General features: G+C 39.9%; 1 pseudogene; it reads right to left on the reverse strand.

Moving 5' to 3' along the window:
- Positions 1 to 555: 555 nt before the first annotated feature.
- On the reverse strand, positions 556 to 2,498 carry LOC122732017 (annotated as a pseudogene).
- Between the last annotated feature and the right edge of the window lie 18,871 nt (positions 2,499 to 21,369).

Here is a 21,369-nt window from a genome sequence, read left to right on the forward strand (position 1 = left end):
ACCACCAGGAAAGAAAAAATGAAATAGATGAGGAATTAGGGGAAAAAAAAGATCCCAAATCTGGTGTAGGATAGAGCACTAACTCCAGTTAGCCAGACATCCTTCTGGTATTCTTTCTCCTTGACTAGTTTATACTTTCTTGACTTGCCTTAATGATAGTTTCATTTTTCAAAAGATGGTGGAATCAGTTGGAGGGTGGGGGAGAAGGGGATTCAAGTAAGACTGATGGAAACCTATGGATTTACCACCTCTTCTTAGAATTTGTGATAAAAGGTAGGAAATCCAAATCTGACATGCATCATATATGTATGTATGTATGTATATATTATTTGAAAGAGAATTTTGTTATCAGTAGAATTGAAAATGACAATGCACAAAAGCACAAGAGGCTATTGTCCTGGGGGTTCTCCCTTCCCTCCCCCTTGGAATGCCAGGGAGAAGACAGTTGAAGAAAACATGCAATCACAAACAATGATCAACTCTAAGGACAAGAGGTTTGGTCCAAGAGAATCCGGCATAATTAATCCACTGACTGAACAGCTTCGCTGAGTAAGATTAAAATATCGCAATTGTAGCGTTTTCATTGGGTTTCCCTTCAGTGAACCTGGGGGCCTGCTTGAGGGAGATGAGCACTGTGAGCACATGCAGGACACATCCTTGGCCTACTTGCTTGACTTGGGGTTAAAGTCACATAGCCGAGCTCCACGTTTCCGTTCAGTTCCAGGAGAAGTCTCTTGGACATCATTTACAAAAAGCTTCTTCAGCTGCCCTGTTATTTACTTTTTTTTTTTTTGTAGCTGCTCATCTTGCCTTGCATACCATTCTTCCAACTCTTTCATTTCTTTTTCTTTCCATTCTACTTCTTGCTTCTGAGAATTAGCATCAAGGACTTCCAGATGGTTCGTTTGTTCTTCTCTCCATCTCTGGATACTCTGTAGTTCTGACTGTAATCGATCCACTTGTGAAATAGCTGCATAACCGTCAGTTGGACCACTACTCTCCTGGTAGTATTCTCCATTCATCACTACATCAATGGCATCTGGGTCCCCAGGGGGCTCCCCTTGCTGGGAGGTGGGCATTGCCCCTGTTGAGGATGCTGAAGCCTTTGTCATCATTCTAGATGTCTGCTATCTTGCTCTCCTGCTGGGCTAAGAAAGCCAAGGCCCAATCTTCATCGTTGCTGCTGCCGCTCACCACCACGTTACTTACTGTGGGACCACCCAGGGCAGAGGCCAGAGCTGAGGCGGCACCAAATGGGTCTACCTCAGCTATGGCGCACAGGGCCTGAGAAGGCAGGCAGGGAGCAGGACCGGGGAAGGGAAAGCAGTCAGGGACAGAGGTCAGCGGCCACTCGCACCCTATATTTTGAGAGAAAATTTCAAATTGTTCAGAGCAGCAATAGGTAGGATCTCAGGAATGAAAATTCTACAGGGGAATCCAACAAGAAGGGATGAGAAGATCTAAATGATGAAATTCTAAAGATACTAAAAGAAACAATTCTGATAAAGAAGAAAGGGGACTTGTCAAAAAGAGATAAATATTGGACATCATGGAGCAACTTAGATTTAAATGATATTTAGATTTTACTTTTTTTTTTCGCAGGGCAATGAGGGTTAAGTGACTTGCCCAGGGTCACACAGCTAGTAAGTGTCAAGTGTCTGAGGCCGGATTTGAACTCTGGTCCTCCTGAATCCAGGGCCAGTGCTTTATCCACTGTATCACGTAGCTGCCCCCTTAAATGAGGTTTAGAGAAGATGGAAGTAATGAAAGTATTGGAGGATAAATACAAAAGCATGGAATGTTTCTGCCAGAATCAATTCCGCAGGAGCAAGGAAAGGAAAGAATACCAAACAAAGGTTTTGGTTTCTTCTTTTTCTATATCGAGGGAAAGAGGAGAATCGAAAAGGGGAGAGTTCCATTCTCCAGTTGGATGTGACACCAATAGTTGATGGTGAGGAAAATGCATGGATACTTACATTTGATTTAGTCTTTTTGGACTGGAAGGACAGGACACAAAACATTGAATAGGGAGTAGGGAAGTAGGGAAATAGTAAGAGGGTACTGAGCTGACCTTGAGGAGGTGAAATCACTTGACCCAGGTGAACTATGTCCTGAAAGAGGTAGCAGGTGCAAATGCGGAGCCACACAGTGATCTTTGAAAGGGGGACAGCAGGAGTAGAGAATAGCCAAATATTCTGATTTTCTTAAGAGAGAAGAGAATGGAGTCTTCAAGATAAGGGCCTCTTTTTCATCCCCTCTTCCTGGGGACCATTCATAGGGGAAGTAGTATAAAGGCAGAAGCACTGTTCTTAGAAGACTCAGGTTCAAATACAAGATTTCGGTAAGTTATTCCACTGCCTTAGTTTCATATTCTTACAGTTCATAGGTTGGGACATTTTCCACAAAGATCTCCTAGCTGATCCCCCTCCCCTTAGGTAAAAGGATGCAGTTTAGCCTCTAGGCTCTAGTCACTGTGTTCATACCTTTGGAAGCATCATGCCTCCATTCAGCTCCTTCTAAGTGAGTTCTGGGTTCAAGTTTTGTGGTTCTCCTTGGGAGAATTAGAGGATCATGAATATGACTGAATGGTAAATTGGTAGCACCCAGATAGGTCTTTTAACTTTTCACTCCATAACTATAGGATCCTAACAGAAAATCTGTGAGATATAAAGCTCCTCAGAGTACCTCCCTCTCCCCCTTCCCTAATTTGTTCTCGAGTAATGACAAGGCTCACAGACAGTGAGTATAAATTCATTCTTTTAAAATTTTTTTCTTTGGTGGGGCAATGAGGGTCAAGTGACTTGCCTAGGGTCACACAGCTAGTTGAGTGCCAAGTGTTTGAAGCCAGATTTGAACTCAGGTCCTCCTGAATCCAGGGCTGGTGCTTTATCCACTACACCACCTAGCTGCCCTATAAATTCATTTTTTAAAAAAGTGAATCATGCTTACAAAATACCATCAGCACTGGTGGATAGGGAAATAGAATACTCTTCCTCCCCTCCCAGGTCTGTCTAAATGGATTGAGGAAGGAGAAAGTGAGAGAAGAGTTGGCAGATGTATTTCCCAGATGAGGAGGAGTAGAGGTGGAAAGTTTTCTATTGATTAGGCCTTCCTCCAGTTGGGTTGCTGCTGTCCCATCACCTTGCCATGGAAAATGATGCTGGGTACCCCAGGGGGAATACCACTGTTTCCCATCCCACCTGCTTCTAGGGGTGTGCTGGTAAATGTTTTACAACCATCTGTCTGGTAGGACACACTTTTAAATTTAATCTGCATTATTAAAATTTTCTCCATCACTTTAAGTCTAGGCAATCAACAAAACAATAAACCAAGCCCTGATGGGTAACATTTAAGGATTTTGAGGTGTGAATGCTCCCGCTGAAAATTTAACAACCCAGGAACCAGCCTGAGCTGGCTCCAGCACACCCCTGACTGCCTCCCTTTGCTTAACAGTACCTCATTTCTCTTCTGGCTGTGCTGACTCTCACTTGAAGGCCCTCTTCTCCTACCAGACCTTATACTTGTCATCCCAGATGTCATCTGATGTGTTCTCCTCTGTTGGGGTTTGGGAGGGAGTGGAGGGTAATACAGTTTCCAAGGGGTTTATACCTGCCATTCAAAACACTTGCTCCAATTAGGTCTCCAATCTTGGCCATTTCTTTAGGATATTAACAAAGGGAAAGAAATGGCCAAGATGGCAATTAAATTCCAATTAATTATGTCTTCATCTTTGTTTCTTAAATGATACAGAAGAACAGTGTTATCATGTCCTCACCTGCTATTTATAATGGGTGAATGGGCACAGATATCAGATCTAGCATTCTGGTTAAAATTTTTCCATAATTCTTATGTGATGTTGGATTAGAACTAATCTCTAACAGTGCCATCTTCCCTAAAGTTCACATTGAATCTTTAATCCCTCCATATTGCCTTCCCTTCATCTTCTACCCCACTTTCCATTTGGTTGACTTGTAAGCTAGGCATAATGACTGAAGTTCTTGTCTTCTGCTCCAATAGCATAGTCAAGTTTGACTGTCCTTCTGGGTTTCCAAACAATAAACAAATTTAATCAAACCCTGACCACATGTCCATTTTATTCCATGACCATGCTTTTAATAGATACTTTGTCATCAATTTCCTAGATGTTTTAACGCTGTTAACTCTAGAATTCCCACACTGAGGCTCTACTGACCTGAATGGTGCATCCTTCACTTGGCTCACTATTTCAGCCCTTCTTATCCTTCAATTTTATCCCTCTGATGTCCTGTTCCATATCCCTCACTCTTTTCACTGTGCCCCCTGGAACAAATAATTCTGTGATTAACCAATTTGGTTAGACTTATTTTTGACGATACTTCCATCATTTAGCACTCACCAAGATCTGATTTCTCTTGGATCAGCCAGTCAATAAACATTTTAAAATTAACTACTATGTGTCAGGCATTGTGTCAAGCTCTAGGGTTACAAAAGGAGTAAAAAGAGAGTTTCTGCCCTCAAGGAGCTCACAATCTAATACAGGAGACAACCAGCAAACAAATATGTACAAACAAGTTATATACAAGATAAATAGGAAATAATGAAAGGAAGGCACTAGAATTAAGAGGGTTTGGGGGAAATTTCCTGTAGAAGGTTTGACTTTAGTTGGGACTTAAAGGAAGCCAAGGAAAGCAAGAGGTAGGGATGAGTGAGGGAATTCCAGGTATGCGAGACAACCAGAGAAAATGCCAGAAAGCCAATGAATGCAAGTAATGATACTGTATCTTACTTCTTCTGTTCCAGTACCGGTTACAATGTGTCCCCTATAACCCAATCCATAGGTGTTAGAAGTGGAGTCAGATTGCTCCTATTCTCTATCATTCAGCAACCACACTTTTGCTATTATTTCTCTCCAATACATCTTCCAATCAACATCCTAGTACCTTTGATCCATATTATTACACTAGCCTTTTCTCTTTGATCTCCCTACCTCAAGCTTCTTTTTCTAATCCATTCTCTACACGACTGCCACAGTGATGTTCCTAAAGCTCTGGTCTTGTGCTACCCTCCCTATTTTACTGGTTTTCCATTATTTCTAGAATAAAGTATAAATGCCCCTTCACAATTAAAAGTTTCAATAGAACTGATGACTAACTCTTGATGGGTTTGATCTCATTTTGGGGTTCCTCAAACTATAGTTTTCTTTTTATTTTTCAGTGAGGCAATTGGGGTTAAGTGACTTGCCCAGGGTCACACAGCTAGTAAGTGTTAAGTGTCTGAGGCTGGATTTGAACTCAGGTCCTCCTGAATCCAGGGCTGGTGCTCTATCCACTGCACCACCTAGCTGCCCCCAAACTATAGTTTTCAATGAGAGGGTCTTCAGAAATTCCTATAATGCATGCATTTTGACATGTATATTTACATTTGTACTGCAGTTATCGATCATATCTGAAAAACAAACTATCAAATTGAAGCATTGAATCATAGATTATTGGAATTGGTCCAACACCCTTATTTTTCTGATAAGGAAGCTGAGATCTAGAGGGATCAAATGATTTGCCCAAAGTCACACAATGTGTTGGTAGCAGAATCAGGATTAGAACCTAATCAATCAATTTATGAAAAAGCATTTAGTAAATACCAACTCTATCACAAATACTGTGCTGAGTGCTGAGGAAACAAACACAAAAGTGAAATAGGTCCTGCCCTCAAGGAGTTTACATTTTACCGGAAGAACACTATATCTGGAGTTAGAGGACCTGCATCCAAATCACACCTCTAGAAAGAACTATGACTTTTGGCAAGCCCCTTCAGCTCTCTGGGCCTCAGTTTCCCTATCTATAAAATGAAAGAGTTGGCCTAAATGATCTTTACAGAACTGTCCAGTTCTAAATCTTAAAATAAGAGTCTAAAACTCTTTCTGCTCTCTGATGCTGCCTCTCCTTGTGTTTCTATCTCTTCTAAAACTGGGGAAGTTTCACCATCTGCTTTCTGCTTCTATGCATTTGAGGAGTGGTATAAAGGAGAAGAAGGATGATCTGGGTGAACTGGAGACAAAAGCTACAACATCCTAAGTGGGAAAGGACAAAAGAAGAATAGGCATTTATAAACACCAATCCAATGCATGTATATTAAGTACCTGCTATGTGCTAGGCACCGTGCTAAGTGCTGGGAGATACAATTAATAAAAAGAAAGATGCTTTGTCATCTCAAGGAGTTTGAAATCTATAGGTGTGTGTGTGTGTGTGTGTGTGTGTGTGTGTGAACAACACAGAAAAGGAGGCAGAAAAATGGGGACGGGGTGGCAGGGAGTATCTTGTTCCATGGCATGGAAGCAGACGCAGAGTGGGGTGAGTCCAGTTTCTGCCATCTGTAAAGTAATACATTGGAAGGAGTTTGGAATTCCTTCATCCAGCCCCCCCAATAAAAGGGGAGAAGAGGAGAAGGGAGAGGATGTCAGTCAAGGCTTGAGTTAGCAGCATGGTGTTGAGATGAGGTGAAGCACTCATCCTGGGAAGGGGGATCTTGTTCTATAGAGTTGAAATCAGGCAGACAACAGATATGCTGATGGAATACATTTGTTGGCAGAGAGACTTAATCTGTCCCTAGATTGTTTATAGATCACCCAGACCACAGAAAGTTCTGCTATCCTAAGCCTATCATGCTATCTCTTCACTTGATGGTTCTTATCCCTGAAGCTGCTGCCACTAAATCTGGCACCAAAGAGTGTGAAGGACCAATGTTGACCATGGGAAAAGCCCTACCCTGTGCAGACTGTAACCTTATCACATGAGTCCATGCAAACAGAGCTCATGGTGGGTGGATCAGAGCCATCACTTTTTTTTGCTGTTGGACCCTAGCAAGGATTGCACAGCGCCATGATAGCTTTCCCTGGCCTCTAACCCAGCTCAAACAGTTCCCACAAGCAACTCAGCGGCAGACTGGTGATTAAAACTCAGTCTCTAGACTCCTTGCTGGTTAACAGTAAAGCAGAGAGCGATAGCTGTTCAATGATGGGATTCCACAATAGCCAAGAGACCCCATGTGGCTCAGACAGCAGAGTGTTCTCCCGTCAGAAGTCTATGGCCTGGATTCAGGGAGAGCAGCAAGCTGTGGCACAAGCCAGGAGGCCTCCAGACAGAAAGGCAATGACTTTAAGAAGACAATTCTTGAATGGGAGTCTTGTTTTGGTTACTAGCCACATTGGGCAAGTCATGGAAGACAGAATGTTGGAGGCATCAAGGAGCTGGGTCTGGATACAAGAAAACAGGGTTTTAATTCCTACCTATGACAGCCTGGGCTTAACCTAAGCCTAGTTTTCTCATCTGGAAGAAGAGATGGTTTGATTAGACAGCTTCTAAGGTTCCCTCAAGCTCTAAATGTGCGATCCTGTAAGTCATAGATAAGAATCTTTCTGAGCCTCAGTTTCTCATCTGCAAAACAAATTGGAACAGAGAAAGGCTGAAGATGTTAATGTTAGCTAGATTAGGTCAGAGATCCTGAAACCAAAAGAAATGTTCCCAATAATGTAGCCAATGGAAAACAGAGAAGAGTCGAAGAATACTGCTTTTAGCTGTGGTTATGTCATGCACCAGAAAAGAAAATAGTGGAAAGAGAGAGATTCTACTGTACTCCAGTGGAGTGAAATGAATTGTGGTCTGTCAGCATTTGTTAAACACATACTGGGCAGCCAGGAAGTGCAGTGGATACAGTACCAAGCCTGAAGTCAGGAAAATTCATCTTCCTGAGTTCAAATCTGTCCTCAGACACTTACTAGCTGTGTAAAACTGTCTGATTCACAGACCTGTAGTCTAGCCACAGTCTGTGGATCCTAAGTTAAGAATCCCTGATTTAGGGTATGGGAAAATTTAAAATTATCATCTTATTGTATCCTTACATCAATCCGTGGAGGTAGGTCCTATCATCATCCCCATTTTACAGATAAGGAAACTGAGGCTGACAGAGGTTAAGTGACTTGTCCAGTATCACACAGCCCCCTAGATAGCAGAGGCAAGACAAATCTGAGTCTTCTCTTTGAGGACAGCTTTTTATCAGTCATGCCACACGATCATCATCATCATCATTGAATTTATATTGTGCTTTAAAAATATCATCCCATTTGTTCCTCACAATAACCCTGGGAGATAGGTGCTATTATTATTCCCATTTTTCACATGAGGAAACTGAGGCAGACAGAGGTTAAGTTACACATCCAGCAAGTGTCTGAGGTTAGGTCTCCCTAACTCCAGGCCCAACACTATGTCACCTAGCTGCCTCTGTATACACACATACACACACACACACACACACACATACACACACATTTATATTATGTAATATCTATATCTATCGATCATATATTTATTAAATGTATTTTGGGCACAGGACAATCATAGGAACACACAGAAGTGGGGGAAGTAGGACATGATCAAAGATCCTTATTAGACTGAATCCAAGTTTGAAGACAAGTCAGCAGCAGGTTCTAAAACTGGTGAGGCAGCAGAAAAATTCTTCTGAGGTCACAAGTTATCCTCTTAATTCTAAGGTTGGCCTCCAATAGCAAGAACACTTTCCGTCATTTCTTCTTTTTCCTTGTCACCCTGGGATCTGCATTAAGCTTTTTCTCATTTTTCCTACCACAAATATGCCTTAACTCAAGGGGAGCTGAGCCAGACTTTGCTTTGGAATAGAAAAATAGATAAAGCAGTGAAACATTTCATAGAGAGAAGATAACATCCACACCTAAACAAACCATTTTCTTTTCTGTGCCGTGCAGGTCTAGCCTTATGAGCAAGATGGTTGATTTGAATGTCTATTGCAAAGCCCTTGCTGCCAAATGTCTAGCCAGGTTTAATTGTTGGCAGAAACCCCTCGATTTTTTTGGTTTTTCTTGTTCCCTTTTTAAATGCACACACTTGTAGAAGAAACAACTATGTTTTCACTAACTGCTTAAGTGAAGATGAGTTCATCAGATCTTGGTGATGATGCTGAATTCCAAGGGACTGTAGAATCCTATGATTTTATGATGGGAATTTTATGAATTTTATGATGGGAAGACCATTCAGATGGCATCTTGTGTAGTACTTCCATTTTTTTTTTTAGTGAGGCAGTTGGGGATAAGTGACTTGCCCAGGGTCACACAGCTAGTAAGTGTTATGTGTCTGAGGCCGGATTTGAACTCAGGTACTCCTGACTCCAGAGCCGGTGCTCTATCCACTGTGCCATCTAGCTGCCCCAGTGCTTCCATTTTACAGATGAATAAACTGGGGCTTTGAGATGAAGTGTTACCCATAGTCTCATAGATAGAATGAAAGCAAGCTGGAATTCAAACCCGCTTCCACTAATTCCAAAGCTATTGCATAGAAATTGGAAAATGGGGCAGCTAGATGGTGCAGTGGATAGAGCACTGGACCTGGATTCAGGAGGACCTGGGTTCAAATCTGGCCTCAGACATTTAACACTTACTAGCTGTGTGACCCTGGGCAAGTCACTTAACCCCAGTTGCCTCACTTAAAAAAAAATTGGAAAAAAAGGAATATGATGTCAGGAAGGGTTTTGCGAAAGGTCTGTGGAGAAACTCCTATGACAAAGTCTTCTGGCTTGATGTTCTTCTCAAGAGTTAGCTCTAGTTATGTTACTTTGTGTAAGTCACTTGTCTTCTCTGGGATTCTTACTTTCCTCATCCATAAAATAAAGGCTCTAGACCAGGTGATTTCTAAGTTCTCTGCCAGTGTTGACTTTCCATGATCTTGGTTTTTTTCCCCTTTGAAAATGCCATTCACTAAACCACCACTTTTATTCTTCATTACTTCAAGAAGTCTGTGATTTTATGAGTGAGGATGCTTCCCATCTCCACCCACTGATGAAGATAAATAATTGCTCCTCCACACTTCAGGAGATGATTTCATGAATTGCTGTTGCCAAATAATCCATCACCTGGTGGCCAGGTTGCTGGGAACTCCTTATGGTCCTCTCTTGCAAGTTGATGGCACCTATGCAGATATCAACCTTCAAAGGCCCTGCCCTTCTCCTGAAACCCATCAACCCTGATAACTCCAGCTCCCCTGCTTTCTAGTCTTCCTTCCAGGGGTTGAAAGGTCATTTGTACAATCGAGGCCAGGGCTGTAGCTTCTAGAGATGAATGCTCCTTCTTCCAGACTACTTACACCCAACAGTTGAAATCTGTCCTCTGCACACCTCTCTCCACTGCCCTCAACTGAATTTGGTCTAGGTGCAAGAATTCATGCTTATAGCACCACTAAATGAGAGAGGAAGGGGAGGAGGGGGAACAAAGAGGGATGGAGAGAGAGAGAGAGAGAGAGAGAGAGAGAGAGAGAGAGAGTCAGTCTGTCTGTCTGTCTGTTTTGGGGGAGGATCTGAACTTTTGGATTATGTACTCTATCCCTCAAATGTTTTATCGTGGTTCTTGTGATAGTCTTGTTATGAGGAAAGACCTTAATGGTTAGGTGGAAAGGTGTACTTGGGGAACCAAAAGCTTGACCTGGATTAGGAGGGCTTCCTGAGTGGCTAATATGAGTCTTGGATTGCAATCCAGACAAATGGACATTCTCTAGAACAGTAGTCCTTAAAGTGTTTTGTGTCATGGACCCCTTTGGCAGTCATATAATTATATACCTATGGATCCCTGCTCAGAATACTTTTAAATGAATAAAATAATACACACCAGGTTATAAAGGAAAACAATTACAATGAAATATAGTGATCAAAATATATGAAAACAAACAAAAAAGAAACCAACTGTCTGATTCACAGACCTCCTGAAGTCTAGCCACAGTCTGTGGATCCTAAGTTAAGAATCTCTGATTTAGAGTATGGGGCTAGTACAATTAGAAGACAGCAGGGAGTTTTCTGGAGAGAGAGATGATTTTCCTTTGGAACCACAGTTAGTAAGTCCCTCTGGGCCCCCCCAAGGAATCAGAATGGGCCAAATGATGATTTTCCCCCTCTCCCTTTCCCTCACCAAATACCTATAGTATCAAATATAGAATGTTATATACAGTAGGTATTCAATGAAAACTTATTGACTGACTGGTTTCTCTGACCTATATTTTTAAAAAGGAAATCGAAGCTAATGTGTAGCCTGATTTATAGGAGCTCAGTAATTATGAAGAAATCCAAACCTTTTCTTTTAAAAATGCTGAATTTGAATCCCTCCCCAAATAAACTCTTCTGTTTGAAATATTTACAAATCATTTATCTTTGAAATGAAATATTTGACATCCGAGATCTAGGATATTGCCTCTCCTCTCTGCCCCCCTTTTCTTTAAAGTCTGGTGTATTGACTGGCCTAATGATACCCTAACCTCATTTGTGAGATACTAGACAAATATAGTCAAATACTGAGAATGTCTTTCTTGGTGACATATGAGGGTATATGTCATAGTTTAAAAAATCTGAAATAGCATTACTTTCATCATGGTGAATGTCTTTCATAAGTCTGAATTATCAGAGACCCTCCCTCTCCCTTCCACCATGAGAGATATATCTGGACCTATGGATACCTTCTCAAATAGAGACAGAATAGAGAAATAGTAGAGAGTCCTAGATCAAGGGTCAGAAGACCTAGCTTCTACTCCTAGCTCCACCACTTATTGGGACCTTGGGGAGTCAAGCTTTGTTTTTTTAAATGTTCTATTTCCCCAGCTAGAAAATGGGGATAATAATTTCTGCTTGGCCTATTTCAGTGTTATTTGAAAGATCCTCAAATATAAAGTATGTAACATAGTATTGCAGATGGTATAAAATTTCTCTGTGAGTAAAATAGTATTGTCAAAGAATCTTTTCTTTCTTATAATGACTTTTCATAACAAATAATATCTTTCTTCCCTACCTTGTGTATATATCTCATATCCCCTTGTTTTACAACAAAGAAAAAGGTTACTTCATCTATGTTGAAATATATGTTATTTGAGGGAATGAAAGGCAGTGCAATATAGTGGATGATGGTATGGTACACTTATAATTAGGAGGACCTGGGTTCAAATAGCATATCTGACACTCACCCATAAAGACTGTGGAACTTTCTGACTGCAACGATCTGTGTGTTGTCTCCCTCATTATAACGAGAGCTCCTCGTGGGCTTGGACTGTCTTATTTTTCTATTTGTATCCCCCAGAGTTTAGCACAAGGTTTTGTATACAGTGGATGCTTAATAATTATTTTTTGTTCCTTCATTCTCTGAGACAAAAGGGAAAGATCATATATTTAGAGCTGGAACAGGGCTTGCATTTCATTAAGAGATCTTCTATGTCATTACTATCTCATTTAATTGATGAGGTTGGGAGAGCCTAAATGACTTGCCCAATGGATCACCCAAACGATAAGTGTCTTATAAGTAGGATTTGAACCCAGGTCTTTCTAATTCCAAGTCCAGAACTTTCCTATAGCCCCTTTTCTCTAGGTGTACCCTTCTTGAGAAGATAAATAAAAGATGAAAAGAACTTTTGAGGTGGAGAGGAACCATTCTTAATTCCAATGCCTTTTCTCTGTTGTTATGTCCCATTTATCCTGTTTATAGATTGAAGGCAGGGACTGACTTTTGCCTCTTTTTGTATCTCCAGTGTTTAGCTGGGGTTGACAGTGCCTGGTAGTTAGTAGGTGCTTAATAAATAGTGATGGAGGAAGAAAGTTAAAGGAGTTGATATTCTATGACCTGGAACCCATAAGTAAACTAGATTTTATAGAATTTTCAAGTTGGAAGAAGGCTTTAAAGATCATCTTGTCCTCCCCCATAATTTTACATATGAGGAAACTTGGATCCACAAGAGTGAAGAGGTTAGGTCAAAAATCCTGTTTTTTGCAATTGGCGGGACTACAACTGGGACCTCTATCTCAGGACTCCACATTCCAAATCTTCTGACTTTACTGATACTCCACATCGCCTCCCAATAACAGGTACTATTATTTATAGAGCATAGAGGAGAAGGTGTGGAGTTGGGAATTTGAGAAGTGCAGAGTAGTGGGACATAATGGGAAAGAACTGGGGTGAGAAAGGACAACTTCAGAAGTTAACATTTCTGGGTAGAGACAATATCCAAGGATTAGCCATGTCAGTGGGCAATAGAGAATGGATTGGAAATGAAAGTCATTGAAACTGAGAAGATCAAGGAACTATGAGGCTGAGGTTTTCTGAAGGTCCAGGGAATGAGACAAATATTCTGACTTGTTGGGGAAATTCTTAGGTGGTATTAGTCATTTGGAAACTAGAAGCTAGATTAATTTGTAAAGCTGAACTCTGTAACAAAGTCAGACATTTAAAGGTTGTGTGTACGTCTTGTGCATGTGTTTATATACATGTATGCATATATACACATACATTCTGATCCTTAAGATTCTTCTCATGGTAGGAAAATAGATTTGAATTGTAAACAACTGGCTTTCAAGGGATGTGTTGTTGACCAACTACCATGGGGTCCTGTAGCATAGTTGATGAAGTATGCAAGGTGACTATTCTAAGTTTGAAGTCTAAAGAGGGAAAAACCCTTTTAATCCCTTGGATGATGGAGAGGGAAGTTCTGTATAGCTAATACTTTAGTGCCCATTGAGGGAAGGGGACCTCATTGAGTTCCTCAAGGGAGATGGCTGAGGGATTAATTCTGTGCCTATCACTCTGGATAGTCTTGCTTCTCAAATCCCATAGTATTTATGAACCTTTACTTCTCTACTTCATTTTAGCTACCAAACCTGAGCGCTAAAACAAAATTGATTTGCCACATCAAAAAATTGATTTACAAGTCCTACAAGGCAGTCGTAACTCCAACAAATCAAATGGCAGATTTACAAATCCCCTAAAATGTACAATAAATGCCAAATAAAAACTTTCAATTTACCAATCTTTATTTGTTGGGAGCATAAATCAGAAAACAAGACAGAGTGGTACTGGTATTGTGATGATGAAGTTTGAAAATCCCATTCTGTTTTTGTCACATATTCCCTCTCAACATTTGGTCTTCTATTTTTAAGTGGACTTCTGGCATTAATACATATTTCAAAATAGTATTAGTTGTAGCTTATGGAAAGTGATAGGTTGACAGAGGTTCAAGCCCCCCATAGAAAATACTCAGTAACATTTCACAGGGATGATCAGACAGGCCATGGGGAGCTCTTTGGGGTCAATTTCTAACTCATCACGAGGATATTCCAGAAGATGAACTTTTCCTGTTTAGTCTTGCAAGGCTCAGGATATCCTGATCAAAAAAGGCTTGAGTTATTCAGCTCATTGGTTGACATCTCAGAAGCAATTGGATCTCCTCTGTGATTTGGCATCAGACGTGGCTCCAAGATACCTTCCCTTTAGATGCTTCCCCTATTTCTGCCTGCACGAATTTTAGCAGCCATTAAAAATCTACCTTCTGTGCAGGGGGATGATGAAAGCCCCAGAGGTGACAGATTCCAATTGTTTCCAGGGCTTAGACACTTTATCTTGATTGTAGAATTCCTGGGTTAGCCATGCATACGGATACAGAGATACCCTTTCTGTTCACATGATACCAAGGGGCTGAAGCTTTTCAAGTTTTTATTTTTTTCTTTTGAACTTTTCTCCATCATTAAAAATTTGCCTATTTCTCCCCCAGCCCCCCAACTTCCCAGCCCATCTCTCAACCTGAATAGAAGCTACAGGCAACTGAAGACAGATGAGGGCAATTTGAATGATATTTAAAAAGGTTATGGTAAAAAATTCCCAGAGGAAATTAAATTGACCACAGAAAAAAGAGGGGTGGGTTATGAGCTTAGCAAGAGGCCTTTCCCCTTTCTGTTTTGTGTCAGGTACCTCCTCATCCTTCTGTCTGTTCTTTCTCATTACGAAATACTCCCTCCTCTTCTGCTCTATTTCCTTTCTTCCCTTCTCTAAGCAAATTGGAACATGGATTGAAAATGAGGATAGGAGGAGGGAAGGAGAAATTGTTGTCGTTTTTGTTTTCCCCATGTTGTTTTCTTCTTTGAGTCTGTAACTTGAACCTCTCATCCAGACCTTATTATTTTTAGAATCACATTGTTAGGGGCCATGTTCTCTTTTCTCAAGGCTTAAATACCACTGTTCTAAGTGCTCATAAATATCAATAGGAAAAGAGAAACTATATAATATGAAAATTGAAAGGCTTTCTGAGTTAGTTTCCCCTCATTAAGATACCTGGCTTTACTGTCAGATACTTTGGATCCCCAGTGCCCTAGGAGGAAATTCGAATAATGAACTTGGAAGTTTATTAGGTGCCATTAAACCCAGAGTGGGAGAAAAGAGAAAGAAGCAGCATTTAAGCACCCATCCAATTGTTACCAGGGAGGCTGATGAATCTTCTAATTAAATACCTTTCATAGTCAAGCCCATACCTTCTCTGTGCCTCAGTTTCCTTCCCAGTAAAATGGAGTGGTTACATTAGGTTAGCATCTCTAAGGTCTTTTTCAGCTTTGGTTCTAGCATGCTTTTTTTATAGTGGCAGGGTGACCTCAGATTAGGACTCCAGGAACCCCTTTGCTAGTCTGGTGAAGCATGTGGACCCCTTCTAAAAATAATATTTTTGAATTAATAAAATGAAATACAGAGGATTATAAAGGAAGCTAATATTATAGTGTAGTTATCACAATATAGATTTTAAAAATTCATAGACCACAGATTAAGAAATTCTGCTCTTCAGAACCAGAAGAACATTGTATACAGTATCATCAACATTGTGTGTTGATCTACTGTGATGGACTATATTCTTCTCACCAGTGTAATGATACAGAAGAGTTCCATGGAACTCATGATAGAAGAGGATCTCCAAATCCAGGAAAAAAAAAAAGAACTGTGGAGTATAGATGCTGAATGAACCATACTATTTCTTTTGTTTTTGGTGCTGTTGTTTTTCTATTTTGAGGTTTCTCGTCATTGCTCTGATTTTTCTCTTATAACATGACTAATGCAGAAATATGTTTAATGTTATTATGTGTATATATATATATGTATATATATAAAACCTATATCAGATTACCTGCTGTCTAGGGGAGGGGGGAGGGAGGAGAGGGAGAGAGAAAAATCTGAAATTCGAAAGCTTGTATAAACAAAAGTTGAGAACTATCTTTACATGTAACAGGAAAAAAAATAAAATACTTTATTAAAAAAATAAATAAATAGTCCATTTAGCCTCCAAAAAAAAGAAATTCTGCTCTTGATGGAGGTAGAAAAACACTTGGACTTTTGGGGAGACCTTTTTCAGAATCCTTGAGGCCCCTATATAATGGGTTGCCTTTGCTTTAAACATACTGCTTTTTCCTATCCAGCATCTCAACCTCCCCACCCCATCTCAGCATGTACTGACCTTGTCTGGAATCTCTCATGCTAGATACTTCATTTTTCTCTTCCTTTGAAAAGTTTTTCTTTATTTTTAACATTTATTTTGAAAAAAAAAAAGAGTTCCAAATTCTCTCCTTCCCTCTGCTCCTCGACCCACTGAGAAGGCAAGTACTATGGTATCAATTATGCATCTGATATAATGCAAAACATATTTTCATATTAGCTATGTTGCAAAAAAAGCAAGAAAAATAAAGAAAGTGAACAAAAGTATGCTTCAGTCTGTATGTAGAGTCCATCCGTTCTCTCTCTGGAAGTGTATACCATTTTTCATCATGGGTCCTTTGGAATTGTCTTGGATCATTATATTGATTAAAGTAACTAAGTCTTTCATAGTTGATCATTGCTGGTACTGTGTACAATGTTCTCCTGCTTCTTCTCACTTCATTTTTCATCAGTTAATATGAGTTTTCCCTAGGTTTTTCTAAAACCATCCTGCTTGTCATTTCTTATAGCATAACTGTATTAAATCACAATCATATACCACAACTTGTTGAGCCATTTACCAATTGATGGGCATCTCTTCAATTTCTAGTTCTTTACCATTGCAAAAATAGCTTCTATAAATATTTTTGATGCTTCCTACTTGTAATGTAGTTTGAAATCTGGTACTGCTAGGTTTCTTTCTTCCCATTTTTTCGTTGATTCTGTTGATATTCTTGACCTTTTGTTATTCCAGATGAATATTGTTAAGATTTTTTCTAGTTCTATGAAACAATTATTTGTAGTTAGGTAAAATAACTTTGTTAGAATTGTCATTTTGTTTTGTTTGCTTAGCCTACCCATGATAGATTAATTCCATATTTTCTTGTGGAAAACTTCTAGTTCCTTATTACACTCAAGCAATCCTCACTGCCCAATTGCTGGTGTATCTCTGTCCCATGATGTGAGAGAGATAAAATTGATCAGATGCATCTGAGTGAGAACCTGACTCCCATCCTAAAAAGTCCTGTATTTGAGATCTCTTTGAGCTATGAAGTGATGAGAAATCTAGATGTTCTACGCTCTCCTTGAGGAGGAATGATGAGAGGTTGGCATTTCTTTTATATGTAGAGCCTAGAGAACAGAGTCATAAATAATCATTGATAGCACCCCTTCCTGCCAAACTCCTCCTTCTCTTGCTGTGGCCTGAAAATAATTTCATCTGTTTAACCTTGACTGCCCTGCCCTTATCCCCCCACCACCCCAGTATCCTTGATTCCCTTAGCTCTTCATTCATCTTCATTCATTCATTCATTCATTCATTCATTCATTCATTCATTCATTCATTCATTCATTCATTCAATCAACCAGTAAAACTCCCACTATATGTTTTAGGCGCTATGCTAAGCACTGGGGATACAAAAAGGTGTAAAAGACAGTCCCAGCCTTCAAGGAGTTTACCATCTAGTGGGCGACACAACATGCAAACAAATATATACAAAACAAGCTATATACGGATAAATAGGAAATAATTAACAGAGAGAAGGCAATGGAATTGAGAGGGATTAGAAGAGGCTTCTGATATAAGGTGGGATTTTAGTTGGGATTTAAAGAAAACCTGGGAGGTCAGTAGTCAGAGGAGGAGGGAGAGGGTTCTAGGCGTGAGGGACAGTCAGACAAATTGCCCAAAGACACAGGATGGAGTGTGGGACAGCCTGCAAGCTAGTGTCACAGGACTGAAGAATACATGTAAGGGAACATGGAGTTAATAGACTGGAAAGGTAGAAGGGGGCTAGGTTTACTGCCCCCAGTTCTGGCCTTAGGTAGCCTAGTTAGGTCTGAAGCCTTTCCTTGTGTAAATTAAAAATGTGCATGTCATAGAAGCCTATTTTTCTTAGACTCCTTGGCCATTGCCTTCTTTCTAAAGGCCTCTAAATCCCAAAGCAATTGCAATAGACTTGGTAACCCCAATGGACTAAGTGACCTAGATCCAGCCACTTCTATAACCTTCAGTGCATTTGAGTATCAATTCTGGTTCTAAGGCAGGCATCTGTTCTATTTCCTTCTTCCCACCCCATTTAAAAAAAAATGTTTGTTTGTTTGTTTGTTTTTGGATGCTGTTTGTCTCTACCATTATGGTCATTTCAACCTTCTCTTTTGACAAAGAGCAGTAATTAAGGTTTTCCTTTATTCATCTGATTGGATGACCAAACCTGACAGAAAGTCCTGAAGTCTATTCTGGAAACCTCCTGCTTCTCTGCCACGTGGAGGGAGCTCTGCTTCATTTTTCAAGGGACCTTAAGAATTTTTCATTGACTTGGAGAATTCTATTATTTTTATAGTGGCCTTTTCATTTGCATTTTTGTAGTCACAGTGTTGTACATCTGGATCTAGAAGTGACCTCAGAGGCTGTCGAGAAGAACCCACTTGTATTGTAGATGTGGAAAGTAAGGCAAAGGGAGATTAAGTGACTGTCTCTGGCTCTCACAGTTTGCAAGTCACTTGGCTGAGGTGGGAGTCGAATCCAGGTCCAGTGCTTTCTCCACTACACCTTGCTGCCTCTCAAATATTGTCTGTCTTGTTCTTTTTCACCTTCTTTGTTTTACAGATGAGAAAATGGACTCTTAGAGAGGCTAAGAACTTTGCCCGTGGCCCTCTGGACCTTTGACTTCCCACTTATAAGATGAGGGGTTTAGCCTGGAGTAGGAGTTCTTAACTTTTGTGTCATGGATCCCTTGGCAGTCTGGGGAAGCCTATGTATCCCTTCTCAAAATAATGTTTTGAAGTGCATAGAATAAAATACATGGGATAAAAAAGAAACCAATTATATTGAAATACAGGGATTGAATATATATACATTTATAATATATACTTATACAATATAATAGTACAATAATATAAAATTATGTGTGTTATATATAGTATATAATGTATATATCATAGATGTATCACATGTTTCTATGGTCTGTACTATATAGATTATACATTAATATAATATATATATATAATATCACTATAATATACAATACATAATAAATTGTGTACATTATAGAATATATAACATGTTATATCTCCTACAATGCACATAATATATAAATACATCGTGTGTAACATACAATAACATACCACACATAAGATATATCCCACATAATAGGTGACATTCATATGTCATATATGACATTGTTATGTATCTCCTATAACATACACGTGCAGCACATAGATCATGTAATATATACTATATTGGTATCCTATATAATACATGCAAAATATTATATATATATAAAATATGAATTATACATATTATATATATTTAAAACAAGTTCACAGACCTCCAGGTTAAGAGCGTCTGATGACCTCCAAACGCCTTTACAGCTGCGAGAATCTGAGTTATCTAGTAATGCATGGAGCGGGGCAAATGTTTAAGACAGGGGAAAGCACCCTGGATTGGTAGGAGAGATGGGTCAGAGGACTTGGATTTGAATCCTTCTGCTACTTATAACTTGTATGAACTAAAGCAAGTCAACATCTCTCTGAGCCTCCCCTTCCTCATCTGTAAAATGGGTAGGTTGGATTAGATGGCTTCTCAAGTCCTTGTAACTCTAACTCCTCTGCTTTGTGTCCTGACTAATATGACTTGTGCTACCTACTTCTCTTTGCCTAGTTGTTCTATATTCTAGAAAAGAGAGTCATAGGATAACTTATTACCTCTTTATCTTCGGCCCCCTCTCTCTTCTCCTCCTAAACAAAGTCACTTTTACAGGTGTAGCTAGGTTTTGCCTCTATGAGTTCTTCCTCCAAAGTGCCTGGGAAGATTTTGCTGCTTCCGGACATTTTGACTCCTTATCTCCAACCTTCTTCAGTTTGCAGAATTATTAGTGTGCCTTTTTCAAATCGAAGGACTGTCTATTTACGGCTCTTCCTCTGAAATTAAAACCCAAGGTATGTGAAGCATAAACAGAAGGCTCTTCAACCTGAACAGGCCGAGGAGAGATTCTGAAAACAAACTGAAGAAGGGATGAGATAAAAAAAATACAGTCAGGACATCCCTACGAAACAAGAACCAGACAATAATAAGGATAATGGCAATTTTAAAAGGCAGGAAGCCAAGGCATACATTTCTAAGACCTCACAGCAGGCCTGTGAGTCTGTGTGTGCATGGGGGATAGATAAATATAAACAAGTAACCCATATTCACACCAGATTTGTAGGAAAGGCACTGTGTAAATGCTATGAAAATACAAATAAGCATTAATATTAGAGCTTTCTAGAGACAGTGCCGGGAAATACAGCAGTGACCTGTCAATCACAGTGATGCTTTTTGATTATCCTCACTGATGTTCAGAGATGCATTGGAGATCCAAAAGTGTTAGTTTCTAATAGTGTCTCCCTACTTTATCACTAAAATATCCATAGTAACTAATAAACAGCATAGAGATCTAGAGTTGAAAGCAACCTCAGAGGTCATTTGGTCCAGCTCTATACCCAGTGAATTTTCCCTATAATTCACTGCATGTCCTTATGTGAAGACCCCCCAAAACAGTTCATTGCATTGATGGATTTTTGTAGTAAGGAAATTCTTCCTCAGATGGAGCCAAAAATTGCATCCCTCTAACTTCCACCCGTTGCTTCTAACTCTGCCTCTAAATTTTTAAAGAACAAGTCATATCACTTTTTCATTTATCTGGAATTAAAATATTTGAAGACCATAATGAGGCTCAATCCCCCCATTTCTTTCCTCCCTCATTACTTCCCTCCCTCATTACTTCCTTTCTCTCTCTCCTCCCTCCCCCTCTCCTCCTCCTCTCTCCTCTCTTCCCCTTTCCCCCTGACTTCTCCCCTCTCTTTGCTCTTCCCCCTCCCTCCTTCTCTCTCTCTCTCTCCCCCTCTCTCTCCCTCTTTTTCCTTCCCTTCCCTTCCCTTTATTCCTTCTCTTCCCTTTCTTCCTTTCCTTCCTCTCTCCTTTAACTAATTGTTACATGGCATGATTTTAAAAAAATTTCATCATCACCTGAGATACTTTTTCTTTAGATTATTTAGTTTGCTAGAGACCTTCATAAAAAGTGGTGACCATAACTTAACATATGTATACAGACCAGTTAAAAGTGTAGTGGGAATAGGAATGT

This window comes from Dromiciops gliroides, chromosome 6, assembly GCF_019393635.1.
Source record: "Dromiciops gliroides isolate mDroGli1 chromosome 6, mDroGli1.pri, whole genome shotgun sequence".
Taxonomy (NCBI): Eukaryota; Metazoa; Chordata; class Mammalia; order Microbiotheria; family Microbiotheriidae; genus Dromiciops; species Dromiciops gliroides.